Source organism: Mchenga conophoros, linkage group LG14, assembly GCF_057382185.1.
Source record: "Mchenga conophoros isolate Kocher_MC1m ecotype Shallow Benthic linkage group LG14, M_conophoros_male_GT1.1, whole genome shotgun sequence".
NCBI classification, from domain to species: domain Eukaryota; kingdom Metazoa; phylum Chordata; class Actinopteri; order Cichliformes; family Cichlidae; genus Mchenga; species Mchenga conophoros.
The window spans coordinates 8,406,596-8,415,508 of NC_140539.1; the positions used below are offsets into that span (position 1 = coordinate 8,406,596).

General features: G+C 52.7%; 2 pseudogenes; both read left to right on the forward strand.

Moving 5' to 3' along the window:
- Positions 1–2,073: 2,073 nt before the first annotated feature.
- On the forward strand, positions 2,074–3,682 carry LOC146559199 (uncharacterized; annotated as a pseudogene).
- A 497-nt stretch (positions 3,683–4,179) lies between these two features.
- On the forward strand, positions 4,180–7,142 carry LOC146559200 (uncharacterized; annotated as a pseudogene).
- Positions 7,143–8,913: the final 1,771 nt, after the last annotated feature.

Consider the following 8,913-nt stretch of genomic DNA (forward strand, 5'->3'; position numbering starts at 1 on the left):
GAAGTGTGGTATTTCCTGCCCTGCTGACACATATTCACGACGCACACACACTCTCCCCACACCGACTTCCCTTAACAAATGTTCAGAGCAGGCCCCTAGATGTATACAGTAGTGCTAACAGTAAGGGCTTGTTGATTTAACACTTGAGGGAAAAAAGCAGAGACATGAATGTTATTCTTAGCTTTCCTCAACGATAATAGATACATATATAGAGTGGGAGGGAAAAGTGATCTGCTAAGGTGTATTTTAAATTTGATATGACTCAAGGGGATGTGATACAAGAGGCAAAATGTAGATTAACTCAAGTAAATATACAGAGGTGGACAAGTTTCCAATCTCAGAAAGGGATTGTTACCCTTTGTTATGTTTACATTGGCTTTACTTCCTTGTAACGCTGCGTAAAAAGTACTGTCGACACCAATCCCAGCTTTAAAGCGTATGAGAATTCACATTTAACCATGTTTTACAGCTGTGGGAATCCAAACAGAAGCAATCCATCATTTTTCCGTCACGGATGTTTAATGGATTTAAATTCATGTTTTTAAGAGACGTTTTTACTATAAAGGCGACAAAACTATGTTTTGTTTTGTTTTTTTACCAGACCATTAGGTTTTACACTTTGATTCAGAAAAGATGAACTCATGATCATTTGAAGAATCTATGTGCCGGTTTTCTTGTTTTGTTTTCTTTTTCTTTCGTTTAAAGAATCTTTAACGTCAGGTCTCTTCTCCGCCTACCAAACTGCATTTTGCAGTTTAAAGGAGAGCAGTTATTCCTTTTCACAAAGGCAAACAGTTACGTTGTAAAAGACATGTTCAAGGTTTAAAACTGCACAAGCCAGTGCTTTTCACTGTACAACACGGGTACACCAAAGGACAACACATCTATTTTTATTTATCTATTTATTATTCAGGTGTCGTCAGGTTTAACCCATCTAGTGTTACATTTGTATGTATTTACTATACCTTTTGTTAGGCTATATGTTGCTCACATCACATTATCAGGTAATTCCAAACACTCTAACAAACCATCTTACCACTTTTTAGATCCAGGGCTTGTCTTCTTTCAGATGAAACTGGTTGTTAGTTTTGGTTTGTTGTTTTGAAAGCAGGAAAAACATTATATATGTATATGTAGCAGTATCTTCGTTCCATATATAATTCAAAATATAGCAAAAATAGAATTTTTCATGAGCTACATGTCTGTCACACACACCCAAAAAGACAAAGGTGCAGGAAGAATAAAAGTTTTATAAACAAAGTAGTAGCTTACAACAAGATGATTTACAGTAGCAGAATTCATATATGCATACATGCAAATGTGGAATACACATCCATGAATGTAAAGATATGTAGTTTAAATTCTGAGTTTAACACTTTTCCAGAGCATTGTTTTTGAACGTAGCAGTCCATAGAAAGAGCTGAAAGTTAGAGTTCTTTTTCTAACTTCGCTCGGTGTTTCACTATGGGAATCGCCTCGGCGTGACCAACTACGGAAGCTCCAATGACACCACGTCTGTCTATGACAGACCTGTCGAGCCGTGCTCAGGGCTCCGCCCCCTCGTACTAACACGGCCGACCAGCTCCTCCTAACTCATTCTCGCTTTCTTCCCGTGAGAAACTACTTTGAGCTCCCTCAGCGCATCCAGGCTAACTTGATTAGCTGCTTAACAGTTCTCAGGCGTCCCGTGTAGGAGTACGTCGCCGAACGCAGTTTTTCCGGTTCCAGTTTGGATCGTGCTGAGTAAGTCCTTCGAAAGAAGCGTACTTAGAGTTGCACTGTGGAACAGCAACCGCGTCAGGCGAGCTGTCCCAGCGGTTCCTGGTTTTAGTTAGCGAGGTAGCCGACGTTGTGTGACTCGGGCTAACGCGTTACGGCGAGCTGTTCGTTCAGTGTCCGGCTAGCATTAACTTGTTAGCAGGCCACGAACCACATTAGCGTCTCACTAGCATTAACTTGTTGGTCTACGTAGGGTTCGGTTAGCATTAAGTTGCTAACGATATTGGCTAGCGGAGTGCAGCTAACGTGTCATGACGAGCTGACTCCCGCCGCGACTAGATCGGATTTAACACCCGCTGCTAGTCCTAGCTACTTACGGGCTAACGTGTCGAGACGAGCCTGGTGTAGCCTAGTCTCACCCCTTTCCGCTAACCATGTCTACGGCTCCTACTCCCGCCAAAAGGTCGGAGCCGAAGGCTAAAGAGGCTGCATCCCGCCCGTGCCCCGCATCATGCGGTGCCACCATCTCGGGCAGGGACCCTCATCCAATGTGCATCGTCTGTATGGGTGCCAAGCATGCTCAGGCTTCACTGGCGGACCCTCAGGGATGCCCACACTGTGCTTTGATGCCAGAGAAAGTCCTGGAAAGGAGGCTGAGAGTAGCCGTAACGAACAGTCAGGACCCCTGCCTGTCGGCTGCTACTGCTACGAGCGATATCCGTCATCCGCGAGCCTCCACAAGCTGGGCGGACATGATGGAAGAAGAGTCCCCGCTCATGCCCCCATCGTTCGAGGACCTCCTCGATCAAAACGTGGGCAAGCCGGGTGGCGAGGACGCGGAGGGCGATGCCGACTCCGACCTCCTCAACCTGGAGGACATGGATGAGCTCCCCAGCAGTCCAGGCCACCGAGTGGGGCTGAAGTTGCACCCCTGGTGGACAGCAATTTGTACGAGGTCTGTAAACGGGCTGCTGCCAAGCTAGGCATCCCATGGCCAGCCGCCCAGGATGCCGAAGGGGCAGAACGTGACTTGTATGACGGCAAGAGGCTCCCACCAGCCTTGCCGCCATCAAAGCAGCTTCTGCCAGCAGTCCCAGCCTGCATGAAAGAAATGAGTCGCTATTGGTCAAGCCCTTTTAAAAGCAAGCTTCCGACCAAGGGCTGCTCTAAGCTTGAGATCCAGGGGATGGGTGAACTGGGGCTGACTGAACCCCCAGCAGTGGAGCCTTCAGTGGCGTATCACCTTCACCCTAACCGCAGGGCAATCTCAGCTTCTTCTAGCATTTCTTTGCCCAACAAGATAGATCGCCTCACGGCATCTATTTATCAAAGGACATACAAATATGCTGCACAGTCAGTGTGCTCGCTTAATGCAGTCACACTGCTATCAGCATATCAGGCAGAAATTCTGGAAGACATGGGCCGTCAGCTTGACTCGGGTTCCCCGAACCCAGCCCTCTGGGATGAAATCTGCGTGGTTAATGATCTCATTCTTCGCTCCTCCAGGGGAGCAGTCCAAGGGTGTGGTCGCGTTATGGGCCTTGCAGTCTCGGGTGAGAGAGCCTTGTGGCTAAACCTGTCAGGCCTGGGTGATGCTCAGAAGGCTGAGGTCATGGATGCAGCCTATGACCCAACCAAGGGTCTCTTTGGCCCAGCCCTGGAGAGAATGAGAGAAACAAGCACCCGCAGAAAGCAGGAGGGTGAAGCATTCAATCTCTGCTTACCCAGAAAACCTAACTCTCAGCCCCAGCAGGTGCCAAGAGCTGGCTTTGCAGCAACAGCAGCAGCTGCGAGAGGGAGACAGAGTGGGGTCAGAATGCAGAGAGGAGCAGGAGGCCAGCAGGGTGCCCACCAGGCCAAGGTAGAGAACCGAAGACCTTGGGGCAAGCATTCCTTTGCAGCAGTTGCTGCAAAGAACAAGCCGTCACACCCCGGAGAGGGGAAAAATAAGCGGTCAGCCTAGCACACCTGCAGCATTCTGTGTCACCCCTCTTTTCTTCCCCAAAGAGAAGGAAGGTGTTAGAAGGGGTAACCAAATCACTCCAAAGTTCAGGGTCTCCGGAAGTTTCCAGTTCACCAGGAGCACCCTCTCAGTCTCCTCCTCCAGTTCAGGGAGGACAGACTTGTGGACAAATGGCGCAGTGTCACCAAACACTTCTAAACACTGTCTGTGTCACCAAGCACTGCCCAGAGTCACCAGACACTTCACTGTGGTTTGGGGGTAACAAAAGAAATAAAACGTGCATCTCTGCAGCCAGGCAGTTTGCCAAGGGCAGAATGTCCCCCCAGTTTCAAAATAAAAACAAAAGAAAATCACTGCAATTTGTCTTTGTTCCCAGCGGGGGGAGCTCACGCTCTTCCCGAGGGGGAGAGCCCCAACTCCTTCCGGGAGACAGGGGTGACGTCACGCTACCGCTTCTTCAGAGGCCCGCTCGCAGCGCGGCTGGAGCGGTGGCGCGCATGCGCAGTTCATCCCTGGGTCTTGTCAACCATTTCCCATGGTTACAGACTACAGTTTGCGGCAAAACCACCGAGATTCGGCGGAGTGTTAGCTTCTGTGGCCAGTCGCGATTCAGCGAATGTGCTGGAGGAGGAAATATCCTCCCTGTTACACAAACAGGCGATCGGAGCGGTTCCGAGCGAAGAAGCTCAGCAGGGCTTTTACTCCCGCTATTTCCTCATCCCGAAAAAGGACGGAACGTCGCTCCGTCCTATTCTGGATCTGCGTGTGTTAAACAAGCATTTGAGAAAGTACACGTTCAGAATGCTCACACACAAGACGCTTTGTCGCTCAATTCACACAGGCGATTGGTTTGTTACAATCGACCTATCAGACGCATATTTTCACATCGCCATTTATCCTCCACACAGGAAATATCTCAGGTTCGCTTATCAGAGCGTAGCGTACGAGTTTCAAACTATCCCATTCGGGCTATCCTTAGCTCCGAGGGTGTTCAGCAAATGTGTGGAGGCAGCGCTGTCTCCGTTAAGGAACAGCGGCATCAGAATATTTTCTTACATAGACGATTATCTAATATGCTCACGATCGCGCGAGCAGGCGATCAAAGACTCCGAGGTGGTGGTGAATCACCTCACGGAGCTTGGGTTCACTATCAACCTGGAAAAGAGCCACTTGGAACCCGCACAGTTTACAGAGTATCTGGGGCTCAGAATAGACTCCATCTCTTATCGTATCGCACTTTCTGAGCGGAGGATCGCATCCTTCACTCACTGTCTTTCCCGTTTTCAGCTGGGGAAAGTCGTGCGGTTCCGACTCTGTCTCCGCCTCCTCGGCCTCATGGCCTCGGTGATATTGTTGGTACACTTGGGGCTGCTTATGATGAGAGATTTTCAGCGGTGGGTCGCTTCTCTGCAGCTGTGCCCTCGCCGACATCTCAGTCGTGGTGTAAAAATAACGCAGCCGTGTATTGCGGCTCTCCGGCCCTGGAGGAGCCCGACAGCTCTCGCGGCGGGGGTACCGCTCGGGGCAGTATCATCCAGGGTGACGCTGACCACAGATGCATCCCTGTCAGGTTGGGGTGCAACTATGATGGGCAGAGCAGTGAATGGCGTTTGGTCACAGAGACTCACTCTGAATCACATAAATGTGCTGGAGCTCCGCGCGGTGCTCCTAGCCTTACGGCATTTTCTGCCGTATCTCCGGGGTCAACATGTTTTAGTGAAAACAGACAACTCCACTGTAGTTGCTTATATCAACCGCCAGGGCGGCACCCGTTCCCGGCAGCTACACAGGTTAGCCAGGGAAATAATTATGTGGAGCAGCACTCGGCTCCTCTCCCTTCGGGCAACTCACGTGCCAGGAATTCTGAACAGGGGGGCGGACCTCCTGTCCAGAGGAAATCCACTGTTCGGAGAATGGAGGCTTCACCCACAGGTGGTGGAGCAGATTTGGCAGAGATACGGCCGGGCTGCCGTAGATCTCTTCGCCTCGCGAGAAAACACACAGTGCCCCCTGTTTTTCTCCCTGTCAGACGCACACGCGCCACTGGGCGTGGATGCGCTGGCCCATCCTTGGCCAAAAACTCTGCTGTATGCTTTCCCTCCCCTCAGCCTGATCTCCCCAACACTGATCAGAGTGAGGGATCAGGGGCTATCTCTGATTTTAATAGCTCCACGGTGGCCATCCAAACACTGGATAGCAGAAATCATCCAGCTTCTGGTGGACGAGCCATGGCCACTCCCCATCCGCAGGGACCTTCTGTCTCAGGCGCGGGGGGAGATATACCATCCCCATCCAGACCAGGTTGCTCTCTGGGCCTGGCCCGTGAAAGGTGGAATTTGAAGGCAGCAGGCATGCCTCCGAAGGTTATTGAAACCATTCAGAATGCCAGAGCCTCCTCCACCCGTTCCATTTACAGCAGTAAATGGCGTGTTTTTGAGGAGTGGTGCCATGAAAAGCAGATTATCCCTTTTCAGTGTTCAGTGGTGGAGCTGTTGTGTTTTCTTCAAGACTTGCTGGACAAAAGGAAAGCTTTTTCCACTATAAAGGTCTATTTAGCAGCTATTTCAGCCTGCCACGTGGGGTTTGGTGATAAACCTGCTGGGCAGCACCCCCTTGTAGGTCGCTTCATGAGAGGAGCGCGTCGAACGCTCCCAGTTTCTAGACCACTGGTCCCTTTATGGGATCTGTCAGTCGTTTTAGACGCCCTCTCCCACCACCCCTTTGAGCCTATTGGGGCAGTGGGGTTGAAGTTTCTCTCTCTTAAAACCAGTCTGCTGTTGGCTCTAACCACAGCCAAGCGAGTTAGTGAATTACAGGCTCTGTCTATTCACCCCTCTTGTCTAGAGTTGGCCCCGGGACTCACTAAAGCACTCCTGAGGCCTAACCCAGCCTTTGTCCCTAAAGTGTTGGAAACATCATACAGGTGCCCTACAGTAGAGCTCCTAGCTTTTCACCCCCCTCCATTCTCTTCCGAGAGGGAGCAGAGGCTGAACACTTTGTGCCCTGTCCGGGCCTTGGGGACTTATGTTGACAGAACAGCTGGATTCAGGAAGTCGGATCAGCTGTTTGTTTCCTGGGCCTCCCCTCACAAGGGCAGGCCCGTATCACGCCAGAGACTAGCTCATTGGATTGTAGAGGCCTTAGCTCTGGCTTATAGCTGTAAGGGCTTGCAGGCCCCCCCGGGACTCCGAGCACACTCCACTAGGGGTGTGGCCACATCCTGGGCGTTGTTCAGAGGTGTATCAGTCCAGGATATTTGTGCGGCAGCAAGCTGGGCTACGCCGCACACGTTTGTCCGGTTTTATCGGCTGGATGTTGCACAGTCATCCCTGGCTCAGACGGTGCTGGATTCTGGTGCCTCAGGTTCGACCTGAGATCCTGGAGTAGCACTGGAGAGTAGCTTCGGGAGCTGGCGCAATCCGGGAGTGGGCCATATCTCCCATAGTGAAACACCGAGCGAAGTTAGAAAAAGAACGTTGGGTTACTTAACGTAATCCCTGGTTCTTTGATAACAGAGTGAGGTGTTTCACCAACACTTCCCCCCTTGCTTAGGCACGGAAAGAAATCTGCATGGGGGCCCAGCCCTGGAGCAGGGTGCCGCCGGTGCGTCGAGCCACCTGGGGGGCTCTTCAACTGGTGGGGGAGATTGTCACATCTTGCAGGAGCTTTCCTCTCCTCAGGAGCTCCCTCTGCAGGAGGGGGAGATACAGGAGAGGTGGAGGAAGATCTCAGCCTGGGTGTTTATTGTCTTATGTAGTCTGGAAGATGAGTGGATGGTGGGGTGGGTGCAGTTTTCTCTGTGGTGGGGTTGGGTGGACTGTCCCGGGCTCTGTGGGGCCGGGCGGCGCTGCTGCACTGGGCCCGGTCTGGATGGGCCTGGGCCCCCTTTCCCTGGCGGGTCGCGGAGTATGGGGGTGCCTACTGGGGTCAGCGGGGGAGCTGGCCCCAGGGAGGGGTCACTTGCCCCTCCCTCCCTTCCCTCCCCATCTCCAGCTGCCTCCCTCTTCCCGCTCCACCACAACCACCCACACATGCAGGGCCTTGGACTAGGGGTATGTCACCAGGGTGCAGAGGAGGCTACCCCCCCCCCCCCCCCTGTCCCCTTCTGGCTGCCTCTGCCTCAATTTTATCCCACAACTTAGACATTCACATTACTCACACTCTCATTACACATACATATAGGATCTTGGGGGTGGGCACGATACACGGAGTGCAAAGTACCATCAGGGTGTACACCCCACCCCTGGCATCGTTGCCCACCTCTCAATTTTAAATACACGTAGACATTGAGGGCTAGCAGGAGGGACCATGCGCTTACCTGCTGCTCTCTGGCAGGTAGCTCCAAGCCCTCCTGGGTTTTAAATGCACCTTAGAACACACATGCATCAACATTACAATGAGCGGGTGGAGGGAGGTTTGGAGTCTTCTCTCACCCCCATTCTCTGCGACCTGCTGGAGCAGGGGGGCTAAGACTAGGAGGAGGAGTTGGCCGTCCGACTGCGGTCTGGAGTGTGGAGCCTTCCTGCTGCTGCGGAGTCGGGGCGGTCTGCCTCCCCCCACCGCAGGGAAAAGGGAAACACCACCTGGGTCTGGGTGCAGTTCCCCCCTCCAGGGGCGGGGGCACCTAGACCCGGTTTGTAGAGTACGCTTGGGGAGTGTGATCGTGTGTACAACGTCTCTTTATGTCTGTCTCCACGTTGGTTGAGTGTGGAGTAAGTGCATATGAGAGCATGAGGGTGGGAATGGATGTTTGTATCTGTGTGTGCCTGTATGTCTGTGTCTATATGTCAGGCTGGGTGTCAGGCGCCACCTCTCTGGGGACATCTCAGGCCCTCCAAGGTTTGGAGGCCTATCTCCCCCTACCACCACTTCCCCTGCCAGTGGCGGACCCCCTCAGGTGTCGGTGCGTTGGTGGTTCTTTGTGTCCGGGGATGGGCGTCCAGGTACACACCGGCTCACTCCTTGGCGGCCGCTTATCGGGGCCTGGAGCCTGGGGCTCGCTCGGGCCACTTCGGAGGTGGGGTGCCCCCGGCCTCTCGGCCTGGGGCTCGGTCACTCAGGCGCAGCTGGCTGCCGGCGGAGCTCACGGGCGCGTCACTGCAACTCCCCCTGGCTTCTGCTCCGCGGCTGCTGAGTGAGCCCTCATCTGGGACTCTCCTCAGCTCTTTCCGGGACAGTGGCGCAGCTGCCCCTCTGTTGGTCTTCCTTGGTCTCTTGTGTTCTGGGGGCCT